Source organism: Sminthopsis crassicaudata, chromosome 3 (assembly GCF_048593235.1).
Source record: "Sminthopsis crassicaudata isolate SCR6 chromosome 3, ASM4859323v1, whole genome shotgun sequence".
NCBI lineage: Eukaryota > Metazoa > Chordata > Mammalia > Dasyuromorphia > Dasyuridae > Sminthopsis > Sminthopsis crassicaudata.
Genome location: NC_133619.1, coordinates 512,691,996 through 512,706,229, shown reverse-complemented (window position 1 = coordinate 512,706,229; position 14,234 = coordinate 512,691,996). Strand labels below are relative to the sequence as shown.

Genomic DNA, 14,234 nt, shown 5'->3' with positions numbered 1-14,234 from the left:
AGAATTCATTAATTAAAGTTAATATGTAAGAAGCAAAGGGAAGGAACAGAAGTGGAATACCAAAGAGCCATGCGGTCCTGTTAGAATTGCATCAGTGTGTTTACACTGTGAAGAAGTGAAGCCAGTGGCAATTGGTGAGGACAAGAAGGAGCCTTTTCCCCCTAGATATTTCAGGCAAGAAAAAGATCAAACTTGGGGTAAGACAGCTTCTCATCATAGACAGGATAAAGGTTTTAGACTGTGGAGAAAAGACAGAATTTATTTGGCTTAGGAAGGCTGGCTGGCTTCAAAAGGAACAGAAAAAAGGAAAGAAACTATTTTACTCTGGGTCTCTGAATGCTGGCCTCCATTGTTGTCTGAGAACCCTACAGCCCCCTGCCTTTCTCATTGAGAAGGACCCTGCAAAAGAGAGAGCTGCCCCTGACATCAAAAACTAGTGTGCTCTCCCCCCCACTCTCCCCTTTCCTCTTCCCATCTCTCCTCATTGCCTCTCTCCTATCCCCACACCCATTCCACTATTTGCTATCACTGAACTTCTAAACCTGGATAAGCAATTCTCCTTGCCCCATAACCTACTGACATATGGAGGGATCATATTGTCACCCAAGTCATGGAACCATCAGAGAAAACCATGGCCTGGCTACTAGTATTTCCACTGAGTAACTTATCAGGACACCCTCCAGGGCCAGAGTCTTTCATGGGAACTAAAGGCCATTTTCTATTTTTTTAAATTTGTGAAATGTACACATGGGAATCTGTAGAAATTCTTAGTGGCTAGAGCACCGGGAAAGGTTTAATTCAGGTAGAAGGTAGCCCTGATATAAGTTTTGAAGAAACTGGAATTTTCAAAAGCTAGAGATTAAGAGAGAATACATTCTAGGTAAGAGGAACAAAAACTGGAATAGCGATGGAAAATGTAATGTTGTGAAGGCAAAGCAGTGAGTAGGTCAGTATGGCTATGTCATAGAGTATGGGGATAGGATTAAAAGTATAAGAAATCTGTAAAAGAAGGGAAGGGGCCTGATTGTTACAAGTTAAATGTCAAGAGAAGAAGCTTTTTTTAAATCCAGTGATACTGGGGAGCTCCTGGAGTTTATTTAGCAAGGGGTGACACGATTAGGTCTATACTTTAGTAAAATCAACTTAGGAGGTATGTGGAAGATGGATTAAGGAAGAAACAGTCTCTAAAGCAGAGAGATGGAAGACAATCTGCAAAACCATGGAGATGAGCAATAGGATGTCATGCATATTCTTACTATATATTAGACTTTTCCAATCACCCAAATTGCTACAGCTTTCTCTCAAAGGTTTCCTTCCATCTGCTCTTATGTATCTTATAGATACTATATATACATATATATGTGTATATATATATATATATATATATATATATATATATATACACACACACACACATATATATATATATACACATATATATAATCTACCATATTAAAATGCCAGTTCCTTGAATGTAGGGAGTTTTTTTTTGTTTGTTTATTTGTTTTTTTGCTTTATTGTATCTTCAATACTTAATACAATGTTTGGCATGTAGAAGGCAAAGAAAATTTCCTTGGTTGACTGAAAATGAATAAATGAATGCAATATCATAAAAGGGCAGCAAGTAAAACACTTTCTCTGGACCCTAAAGTGTATAAAAGGAGTAGCTAAGGCTAGATCAGGAAAGGCTTTAGAATGGTGACTCTTCATTGTCAATAGGGAATCAAAATACAAGATAAGTAATGATAAGAGATTACTTAGCTGTCTTTAGTGAATTTATGTCATCAGTTGTTGTACTATACCCAAAAGACAGCTGATTAGCTCATCAATCATTTATGAAGCACCTATCATGTGTTAAGCAACACTGTGCAAAGTGCTTTACAAATATGATCTCAGTGGCATTTAGATGGCACAATAGAGCACCAGCCCTCAGAGTCAGGAGGACCTGAGTTCAAATATGATCACAGACATTTAACACGCTCTAGCTGTGAAACTCTGGACAAGTCACTTAACCCCAATTACTTCACCTTCTCCCTCCCCTCCGAAAAAAAAACAAAACCTGCCATAAATATTTCATTGGATGCTCAAAACAACTCAGGGAAGCAGGTACTATTAGTAGCCTCATTTTACAGATGAGAAAATTGAGACATATAGGGATTAAGTGACTTGCCCAGGATTGCACAGCTCTTAAGTGTCTGAGGATAGATTTGAAGGCAGATCTTCTTGACTCCAAGTTCACTGTACCAGGTAGCCGCCACTGAAAAAACTGGCAGATGTAGGTGCTGAGCGGGTATCAGTGATCTCTGAAAGACTTCTGAGAATGTGAGAGATGCTATGGCTCTGAAGAAGGGCCTATGCTGTTCTTATTTCTTTAATTGGAATAAGGTAGAATGAAGAAGGTCTAGTCCAGCAATCCTGATTTTGATTCCTGGACCAAAAAAAAAGCATTATTAAAGGGTTGGTTGGTGAGCATTTAGAAAGGAAAGTAGTGATCATCAAAATCCAGCATAATTTCATTGGAGATATAATTAATTAAATTTAATTTTCTCCTTTGTCAGGGTAACTAGACCAATAGATAAAGGGAGTGTTATAGTCATGCTGTTTTTGTTCAGTCATTTTCAGCTGTGTCTGACTCTTTGTGACCTTATTTGACAAAAAAAAACTGGGGCAAACATCTTTAGGTGACTTCTTAGAGTCATACATCAAGTCTGAGCAGATTTGAACTCAGGAAGATGAATCTTCTTTACTCCAGATCAGGGACTGTATTCATTGTACCACCTAGTTGCCTCTGTTATCTATATTGTCCACGTATATTTCAACAGTCGTTCATGCTGTCTTTATGTACAAACCATGAGTTAGATGATCTGACAACCAGATGCGTTCAGCATTGGTCAAAGAACTGAACCCAAAGAGCGATTATGAATGGTTAACATCAGTGTTGGGGCAAGGGCTCTGGTGATCTGCCCTTGACTCAGTATGGTTCAGCATCTTTGTCAAATTTGCTGATGACATTAAACTAGGAAGGAAATATGTCAGATGATAGAGTGAGACCCAAAAGGACCTTAACAGGTCTTAACTCTTCTGTAGATCTTTAAAGTTCCTTGAGAAGAGGATCGGAGGTTTTTTCTTATTGGATATTGATAATAACTAGGCATCAGAAAATGGCAGGGTGAAGACAAACTTTACTGAATGATTTTAGTGGGACAGTAATAGATGAGCTCCACCAAATTTCAAATGGAAAGATAAATTTTTCCAGAAATATTTGAAACATTGAATATTGGAATATTCAATAAGCTGAAGTGTTAAAGTGTGCTTTTAAAAAAATTACAAATTGGCCTTTATTTATTTTTTTTTCTTGATCTTTGAGCTTTGTCAAAATCTGGGAACAGATGTTAGACAAAAGCAAAGAGCTATTTTTTATCAAAGTGGGGTTTCAAGGTAAATATTCCTCTAAAGGTAATAATATGTGTCAGATTACTATAATGTAGATTCTGATGATAGAAGCCCTTTTGAAAATATCTTCCTATCTTCTATTACCTTCAATATATAATATAGTACCTTGCACATAATAGATACAGTAATTATATGAATAAATAAATGAAAATATGATTAAAGACATCACTTATCTTCTTTGGTGAACCCTACTTAATGTAATTAACCTTCATTTTAATGAATTGCATAAGAAGTAAGGAAGAAGTAGCATCAAGTGGTGGATAGAGGCTGGCTTTTGGGTCAAGAAGACCTGGATTTAAGACCTGAATTTGATACAAAGTTAAATTTTCAATGCCCCAGCAAGTCACCAAGGCCTTAGGTGGCTAGCTAGCTCCTAGACTGCATCAATGAAGAAAATTCTTTGAATTCAATATTTTTGAAAATTCAAACAACATTTGTCAAGCACTATAAGCTTGTGCACGTGTCAGGCAATATATTGTAGCCTGGGGACACAATAAAGAATGAAAAATTCTCTCCCCTAAAAGAGCTTACCTTTTACTGGGGGAATATAATATGAATGCAGATAAGTATATAAGTATAATATTTATAAATAAAACACACAACACACACACATATATGTCTATATTATATATGCATATGTGCAGTATATTTATATATGTTCTTATATGTCTGTATACATATATGATATTTTATACACACAAAGTATTCACAGAAGGAATCAGGAAAAACCTTGTGTAAGAGATGGCACCTGAGTTGTGTCTTGAAGAAAGCTAAGGATTCCAAGAGAGAGAGATGACAAGAGAGTGCAATCCAGACATGGCAGACCACCTGTGTAAAAGCATGGACTATCATGTACTGAGAATATCTAGGAGACAGTTTGACTGGAATGAAAATTCAGAAGGGAAGCAATATGAAAAAATATTTGAAAGGCAGATGAAAGCAATTTTCTGGAGAGCATTTTCAAATGCCAGGTTGATGACTTTGTATTCTATCCTCTAAGTCTGAGGCAACAAAGATATTTGAGTGAGAAAGGGTTGACAAAGAAACATTTATGTTTTAGGAATCTATATAGTTTGCAATTGTACGAAGAGTAGCTTGAGAAGGGAAGCAGAAAGATAAAATAGGAGTCTAAATTCAAATCCAGGTAAGAAATGATTAGGGCATGAATTAGTGTGGATAGAGAGGAGACAAATGTAAGAAGTTTGGGAGAGAAATTGAAAAAAGACTTGAAAACTGATTAGATGGGGGAATAGGGAAAGGAAGAGGGAAAGTCAAGGGAATGGGATTGTAAACAAATGAGCTTTCTCCTTGTTGAGTTTTAGATCCCATTTAAGTAGAAATGCCCTTGAGGTAATGTCAGATTGCTCTCAAGAGAGAGTTGGAAGCTGGTGAGAAAAAAAAGAGATGAAGGCCTTAGGGTGAAGCCCTTGTTTAAGTAGTCAGTGCTCAATGATAATTCAGCAAAGGTAAATGATAATCTTGAGAAAAAAATCAGGTAACTGTTTTATACATAGGATTATCCAGTCACCGATTGCCAGAAAGCAGGGTGAGGCAATGAGGGTACACACAGCAAAAAGGATTTTCAGTGAGAATTCTTTCAGATTTAGGCTGGATATAATGAAAATCTATATATTAATGTTCTCTAAAAAAGGAATGAGCTAACTTAGGAATAATAAAAGCTAGTATTAATATAATACTTCAAAGTTTATAAAGCACATTACCTCATTTCATTTTCATATCTCTATGATAGAGCAGATGCTATCATTATCCTTATTTTTCAGATAAGGTAAACTGAGTCAAAGTGCACTGACCAGAGTCACCCAGCCAGCAAATTTTCTCTTGTTCTTAGAGCTTTGCTTGAAATCAGACTTGAATCTGAGACCAAATTGAGATGCAAGTCTTCCTGATTCTAGGTCTAGCAATCCATCTACTGTGCCAGTTAGCTGCCTCTAGGAAGCAGTGAGTTCCCTTTCACTGAAAGTCTCCTGGAAGACTACTTTTCAGTGATGTTGGGGAGGGGATTCTTGCTTAGGAACAGGTTAGACTAGGTGATCTCTCAGATCCCTTCTAATTTGAGATTCCATGATATTCAACTCAAACATGATATTTGGAATATTTTATTTGCCAAGGAGAATGGTTGCTCTGATTTTCAAAAAGGAAACAAAACTTTTAAAGGTTAGCAGGGAGTTGACATCAAACATAAATGAAGACATGGTAAGAAAGGATCAAGCTTGGTCTCAGTGAATTTGAGTCAACAGGATAGTGAAATAACTGATAAAAGTAATTACAGAACCATTGTCAGTGATCTTTTTAGAAATCATGGAGAATAAGAAAGATGCTGCAGAAGAAATGATGAATAAAAATTTTTAAAAGAGAAAGGCCTTCAAACTTCAGATAATCAAGGGCTGTGAGATTGTACCTCTGCCATGTGAGCTGTCTCAGCTCAAATTCACTTTTCTGTAGACACTGTATATACTTGTAAGAGAGTGTGTTTCAAATCTGGAGGTTAGGAGGCACATATTTTATAACCAATGTTCCCCCTTACACCACTTTAGTAAATACTTTTAATGAAAAAAAAGAAGTCTAGCTGGCTAATTTATATTGACTGAAAATTACTGAGGGGAGCACACAGGTAGGGGCTTGTAAGATATATTATTAGGAAAACTATCTCCCTGATCTCAGGGTCTCCAAGAATCCTGAAGGAGAAGGGGTGGCCAAGCTCTGGAAGGATAGCCTTTCACTGTGAGGGGGACATGAAGTATGAATCCCAATTGAATTTTAAAAGTAGCCTTTGTAAATTGTGAAGCTCTATAATAATGGGAGTTGTTATATTTCATGACTCAAGAATCTTCCTCCCAAAATGACAGAGGCATTATTTAGAAACAGGTACATTTGGGCTTTAATTCAATCCCTGATTCTCATTCTACCCACAACCAGTCCCTAGCTCACTTTCTTATTTATATTATTTTATATTCATGGATCCTAGGTATGTAGTAGGCATATGATAATACCTATTCACTGATTGACTGAAAGTACTTGGTAAGTCTCAAGGTGCTATATAACTATGAATTAATTTTTAAGTTAATCCAAACCTGTATTCCGTCTTAAGATTCAAAGCCTCAGAGTTAAAGAGGTCCTAGAGGACTTACTTGTACAACATGCTGTATATGCTCCATCATCCCCAACCTCGGGATTAAATTATCAGTCTGACACTACAGCTCAGCCAAGCACTTCGGGAGGACCCTCTTAGTGAATTTATCACAAAATACAGACGAGAGCCTTACAGGAGAGATGGGCAGGAGTGAATGAGTTATGATATGCTGCCATGACATCATATATCCACTGGAATATTAGAGAAGAAGATCAAGTTAGCTTTCCTTTCTTTTTATTGAAATATAGGAAGACTCTAGGAAGTCAGGACAGAGAGCAGAGAATTTTATTCATGTGAACTGGGTTCCTCAAATGAGAATTAACATACCCTGTGAGAATAGAGACAAATTAACTAAGCTAGAGAAGGGACCATAGATAGGAAGATCCTTGAATATTATATTAAGAACTTGATCACAGGAGATCTTTTAGCAAGGCAAAGATGTAATCAGAGAGATGGCAATATCATTAAGCTATGATAATAATCCAGGCTTGAGATGATAAAAATTTGAACTCCATTGGTAAACACTGGTGACTCCAGGGTTGGGGAAGAAATAAAATTGAAAAGATGGTAAAACCTAGAGATCCTTAGATGTCATTATAGCTTGTTGTTCTCTTGGTGAACTACAAAACCTTCCTCAGAGGGAAGGGATGTGATCAGAGCTGAACTGTAGGAAGATGATTCTGGAAGTATATGCATGATGATGGACTGGAGGGGAACCAGAGACAGGGGGTCAGTTAGGGAGTTATTACAATACTCCAGGTATGTGAGAAGATCAGAGAGGCTAAATCCAAGAACATTATGAAACCACAAATTTAGAGCTAAAGACGTCAGAAGCCATCTAGTCCAACCCCACCATTTTACATATGAGGGAAATAAACCCCAAGGCAGTTAAATGATGTATCCAGGGGAATAAGTGTCAGAGGTAGGATGTTAGCCTGAGACTACTTGACCACAGAGCCAGTGAATTCACTGTGTGATGCTACCTTCTATAGATCTGGCAGGACTTAGAAGCTGATTGACTGTGGCAGGTGAGAGGGGGAGGAATCCATAGGATTTAGAGCCAAAAGGGACCTAGAATGTAAAAAGGTTTGGATTGAAAAGATCTTTAAAGATACTCTACTTCAGACCCTCTTGTATTGGGGGATTTTGTTTGTTTGTTTGTTTGTTTTACAAAGGAAGAAATTGAGATCCAGAGAAACAACTTGTCCAGGATTAAGTAATAGAGCTGCCCGTCTGGGAAGATGGCGATGATGTTGATCAGAATAGCAGAGTTTGAAGGACAACAGTGAAAATTTTATTTCAGAGCCCAGTGGAAGCGGGGGCGGAGATGTCTCCAACAACCACCTCTCTACTCTGTCTGAAAGTGCTTATGTAATGAACAAGCCAATAAATCAGAGCTGGGTTGAGCTAAACCAGTCCGAGCTAAGATTTAATCAGAGGATCCCAGAAACGCAGAGCTGAAAGAAATCTCAAATGTTTCGTCTACCATGAACCTGAACAATAATCTCCCCTAAAGCATTCCCAATAAGAAGACACTCCATCTTCCCTTATAGATTTCCAGGGAGAAGAAATCATCTCCCTTCCCAAAGTTATCCATTTAACTTTGGGGAAAACTCTAATTGTTAGGGAGTTTTCCCTTTATATTAAAATGTAATTGAATCCACTGCTCTTCACTTTGATCCCGTGATTCTTATTTCTTCCCTTTGCTAAGTAAAATAAACCCAATCTTTTATCCATGTGACTCGTGCAGTGAAAAACAGAAAACAAAGAACATTGCTTTTAAGAGTCAGAGAACCTGGTCTCAAACCATGCTTCCAATCCCTGCTACCTTGTGTGAATTTTGGGCAGATAACTTCTCTGGATTTCATTTTTTCAGCTCTGTAAAAAGGGGGTCTAGATGAGCTAGTCTTTCCTACTCTAAATCGACAGTTCTTTTATAAAATATTTGAAGACAGCCGTCATGTTCCCCATAAGTCTCTTCTCCTGCCTAAGCATCCCCATTCCCTTTAATCAATCCTATTACATTGTAATTCCTAGTACCATTCCAATTGCCCACATCTAGACTCATTCTGGCTTATCAAAAGGATAACAGAGGCTGGTAAAACATTCTACAAGGCTCCTCACAACAACCCCCGGAGATTAATGTTTTTCTTATCTCCATTTTACAGATGAGGAAACTGAAGTTCAGATAGATTAAGTGACTTGTCCACAGTCACACCAATAAGTACCTGCGGCAGTATTCAAACTGAGGTCTTCTTGAGTCCAAGCCCAGCACTCTACTCATGGTGTCACTCAGTGCCCAGAACTTCTCCAGCACTGCACGCAGAACTTGATTAAGTCAAAGTACATTAAAACAATTAATCCACTCCCCAACCCCTCCTCATCCAGTCTCCAAAACCACACCCCCTGCTTGTTCTAAACACCATTCCTCAATTAATGCTGCCGAGGATAGCATTCTTTTTTCAGCTACTGCTTCTCACTGTTGACTCATATTGAGTTTTCAGTCTACAAAAAAAATTGGACCTTTCTCACACAAACTACTGTCTAGCCACACCTCCCCTATTTCATGTGCATTTGTTCAGTCAGTTTTCTGAGCCTAGGTGCACAAGGGTGCAGTGGGAAGAACAGACCGTGAGAACAGCCTTCAGTGGACTTAGAGCCATTAGCCATCTGTAACTCTGAAAAAATCCCCTCATCTCTGTATGCCTCCGTTTATTTTTCTGTAAATGAAGGGATTAGGCTTTGTAATCTCTCCTTTTCTGAGTGCATGACCCTGTGATGTAATGCCTGATCATGTCATAATAAAGTTCAGTAGCTCCTTATTGTCTTTAGCATAAAATACAGTCTCTTCTGTTCGATATTTAAGGCCCAGCCACAATCTGTCTCCAACCTATTTTTCCAAACTAATTTCATACTCTATGCTCCAGCCAAATGAACCTATTTGATGTGGCCAATATACAGCAACTCCCACCCCCGTGTTTTACACAATCTATCTCCGTTCTTGGAAGGTCTTCACTTCTTGCTCCTGTCTTATCTTCCTTCAAAACTCAACCCCTGTACTTCCTCCTACAAAAGATCTTTGCTGATTTTCCAAGCTATTACTGCTCCCCTATATACCTGAACATACCTTATATTTCATTTGTCTACATTGTGTTTTTACTTATCTTGGTACATAACATCTCCCCCTAGTAGAATATAGTCTCCTTGACAGCCAGGACTGTTCTGTTTTTGGCTTTGAACTCCCAGGATCTAGGATAGTGCTTGGCATGTGGTGGGCAATTAATAAATGTTTATTTATTATTTAAATAAATTCATGGTTGAATGAATATTCAATGAAAATTGATAACCTTTATTTGTACCCATTGCATTTCTTGTTAGAATTTGGCTTATTTTTCTGAGCTCTCCCAACCTTTTGGATTTCATCTGACACCCAGTGTGTTTAACTCTCCCTCCAAATTTGTGCGGTATGCTGACTTGATCAGCCTGCTATCTATGCCTTTGCCCAAGCATGAAATAAACTTTTTAAAGAGATCTCTGGCCACTTCCCTGGAGACCTCCTTCCAAGCTTTTGTTGTTATTCAGTCACTTCAGTCATGTCTGACTCTTTGTGACCCCATGCGGGGTTTTCTTGGCAAAGACATTGGAGTGGTTTGTGATTTCTTCTCTATCCCATTTTACAGATGAGGAAACTGAGACAGTGTTAGGTGACTTGTCCAGGGTCACATAGCTATTATGTGTCTGAGGCTGGATTTGAATTCAATTAGATGAATCTTCCTGACTCCAAGTCCAGCATCCTATGCTGGTGGTTACTATGGCAACACCTAACCATTATCCTTTAATGACCCCCTTTTGGATTGACCATTCACCCTTTCCAGATGTATCAACCAAACTATTGCCTAGATCACATCTCTATCTGGTCCTCAGGAATGCCATAAAAGGTTATCAGTAAAATACAGATAAACCATAGCATTATCCTCTTCTACTGGATTAGTAATCCTGTAGCAAAAAAAGAAAGAAAAAAGAAGAGAGAAAGAAAATAGGATTAGCCTCACATGATTTGTTCTAGATGAAGCCATTCTAGTTCTTTATGACTGTTGGGTCTAGACAACCACCCAGGTCTCCAACTCCCTTACAATGCTATCATTTAGCCCACAGTGTCCACAAGAATAGAAGGAACCAAAATGTTTTGCTGAAATTCAAGAATATCTACAGCATTTCTTTGGTTGGCCATGCAAGTAACACTGTCCAATAAAGGGAATGAGTTCAGTCTAGCATGACCCGTTCTCAATGAAGCTATTCTGGCTTTTAGGGATCATTGCTCCCCTTTGTAAATGCTCACAAAGTTTCTCTTTGAAAGAAAACAAAAACTTCTGGAAATCTGGCAGAATGGAAAGTCACATTCCCTGGCCTCTAGTTTTCAGATGCCACTCCATTTACCTTTGAAAGATAACTATAATAAAAAAACTTATTTTTAAAGTCTCCCCTATGGATCCAGGGTTTATTCAAAAGAGAAAAGCCTAAAAACCTATACAGGAGGGGAAAAGTCACAAATGGGTAAAAAATGCTTATTTTTCACGTTACAACATTCAGTCCCATGATCAATACACTAAGTTAGGACATCAACACATCTGTTTGAAATACTGGAAATGAGAGTTAAAGTGACTCAAACTTGTGTAAGACAAAGAGACTGAGATAGTTGGGAAATTTTGTAGGACTTTTTAATAAACTTCCTGATGCAAAGATCCACTTTTCTTTTCTTTTTCCAACTAAAACTAATCAAATTTCATGTATTTACTTTTAAGGAATATCTTATTTTCTCTAATCACATGCAAAGATAACTTTTAACATTCATTTTAAAACATTTGAGCTCCAAATTTTCTCTCTTTCACCCTCACTTCCCTCCTCACTGAGACAGTAAGCAATTTGATATAGGTTAACACGTTCAATCATGCAAAATGTATTACCATATTTGAAAGACTCATTTTTCAATGCAATGTTTTCCCAGCAAATGTTCTATGATTGAAAATCTGAGAACTTCACAATCTCTGAATAATCAAAATCACAGATGACCGAAAGGAACATCACTGAGGACATTTATCATCAGATAAGGAGGCAGGCTGGTCATATGGGCCAAGGGAGAGAGAGAGGGTGGACAGCAGGGGACTGAGAACTGGGAGGGAGCTCAGTGGTCATCTTAAACAACTCATCTATGAAAGGAAGCCCTTTCTGACAAGTGCTCATCCAACCTACAGAACAGGTGCTTCAGAAAGGCTTGTGGATTGATTAATGGGACTCTTTCAAGCTTGTTTTTCCTCAGCCATTGCATTCAGAAAGGATTTAAATTCTCCAAACGAGATTTGACCAGGGCAAAGAGCAAACAGAAAAAGATATAAAAAATGGTGGCAGCTTAGAACATAGACTGTAGGTAGCACAGCAGGAAGGAACCTTGCCATGGTGGGAATTACGAGTGGCAAATTACCTTAGAGGCCCTGTAGTCTATTTGATTTAAACAGGTGAAAACTGAGACTTAGAAATAGAGTGGCTTGCCCCAAGGCATACAAGTATTAGCTGGCAGAATTAGGGTTAGAGTCTGCCCATCCTTTTTTCCCTCTTGTTATGTTTTGTTAACAGCCTTTTTTCTTCCATTTGGGGAAACAGTCCCAGAGAGGTCACAGAAAGCTCCTGAGAAGCAGAGCTGGGACCCCCAGCCAGGCTTCTCCTGCCTTTTCTATCACCTCCAGTGCTCCTGCCTGCACTGAATGAGCCCACACAGGCAGGACTCGTTCTGAATCCTTCCTTCCCCAGGCCAGTCTCAGTGTGCTGCGCCCCTCCCCCCCACAAGTGATCATCCCCATTCATCTTGCCTCGGGCCTGGGATATCTGGAGCCTGCCTTCAATTATGAGCCAATAAATATGAGATGGGCAATGAGATGGTTCTCTCTCTCCCCCCGCTCTGCTCAGCGTTCCTGAGGAGATTGGATTCCGTGTCGTTCATTTTTTATCTTCAGCCCTGTGTCGGATGGGGAGATACACAAAAAGGACAAGGAGGTAATTTTATCCTCTCTCTGCTTATCAGAGATGGGGGGGGAGCCATCCTTCTCCTAGGAGGCTTCTTCTGCCCTCCCCCCACCAAGGGCCCAATTCCCACCCCCACCTAACAGCAGAGCCGGCCTAAAATCTCTGGTCAGGGCTCCCATCTTCTGGGGCTCGGCCAGAGCAGGGTGGGGGACCAGCTGCGAGAGCTGGTTCTGCTTCCATCTCTGCCACTGACTCACTGGGTGACCTTGGAAGGATCCTTTGATCTCGGTTTCTGTTTACACATCTGTAAAATGAAGGGATTGCATTAAGAGGAGAGCAGGGGGATGAGGGGACTGAGGGACCCAGAGACAGACAGACAGAGTGGGGCTCAGGAGCAGGATAGGTGTTGGCCAAAAGATGTTAGAGCCCGGTGGGGCACTGAGGAGGACATCATGAGGCGTCAGGCCTGGGAAGGCAGGGACCCAGGAAAACCCTCAGGACAGGGTTGGAGCTTGGCTGAGGCACCTGAGCTCTCCTCGTCCCTGCCAAGGGTGACAAAGGTACACCAGCCCCAACTGTGAGGCGCAGAAGGAAGGAGGGCTGGGAGGAAGGCGGACTACTGCACGCAATCATTTCTCCCTCTGCCTCTCTCCCTTTTTCTGTCTCCCGTTTTCCCTCTGCCTCTCTCCCTTTATCCCTCTTCTCTCTCCTTCTCTCCCTTTCTCCCCCTTCCTTTTACTCTTAATTCTCTCTCTCTTTCTTTCTCTGTCTCTTCCTCCTCTTCATTCCTTCCCTCTCTTCTCTTCTCTTCTTTCTCTTCCTCCTCTTCTTTCCTCTCATTACTCCCTCTCCAGACTCAAAATGTGTTGCTATCACTTTGGGTGAGTGATTCATCTTTGTCTGCCAACGTTGGGGAGCTGTGAAACACTGCAGGGAGAGAGAAGGCAACTGTCAGCAGCAGTGATGCTGCACAGAGCCTCTGCACTCCCTCCCCTTCTTCTAACCGTCTCCCCACCCTGCCTCTGGAGCCTCCCTCTGCTGCCTCCACTCCTGACCAGCCAGCCTGCTGACTGACACTCAGTTCTCCTGTGTGATTTTATCATTGCCTTTCCTGGAGGCAGGACCATAACAGCAATCCCTGCTCATGGGGCAAACACCAGGAACCATATGGGAAGCGGGTGGGAGCTGCTGGGTCCTACAAGACCAGTGCTGGGGACACCAACTGGCAGCTTCCTTTTTAATTAATTATTCTTCACAACAGTCCCTCCTCTGATGCTTCCAGTCTGTGTGACCCCGAACAAGTCACTTAAATTTTCTAGTGATTTGTCCCTGCTTGTCCCTGGAAATTATCTAATGTATAATTTACAAAGTAGTATTGACCCGTAGACATGTATTATTAGAGATGATTATATCTGGATTTCTCCATATTATAAAATATTGTTAAAAACAATGATTTCTAAGTAGGTGCAAAGGTCAGTTGTTTCTTCATACTCCAAGAAACCTGATCACTTTAGGTGGGTTTGGGCTGGAGGTCAGGGGTGACCTTTATGGCAAAAGAGAAGTGCTTTTTTAGAAAGGGACTTAAAGAAGACATAAACCATCATCTGTGCCC

At 39.9% G+C, this 14,234-nt stretch overlaps 1 long non-coding RNA gene across 1 annotated transcript in view; it reads right to left on the bottom strand.

Annotated features, from left to right (window-relative positions):
* LOC141559775 (uncharacterized) overlaps positions 1-8,939 on the bottom strand; it is a 90,471-nt gene extending 81,532 nt beyond the window's left edge. Inside the window, exon 1 of the long non-coding RNA XR_012487546.1 lies at positions 8,833-8,939. This is a non-coding gene — a long non-coding RNA (uncharacterized LOC141559775). The remainder of the gene's footprint in view (positions 1-8,832) is intronic.
* Positions 8,940-14,234: the final 5,295 nt, after the last annotated feature.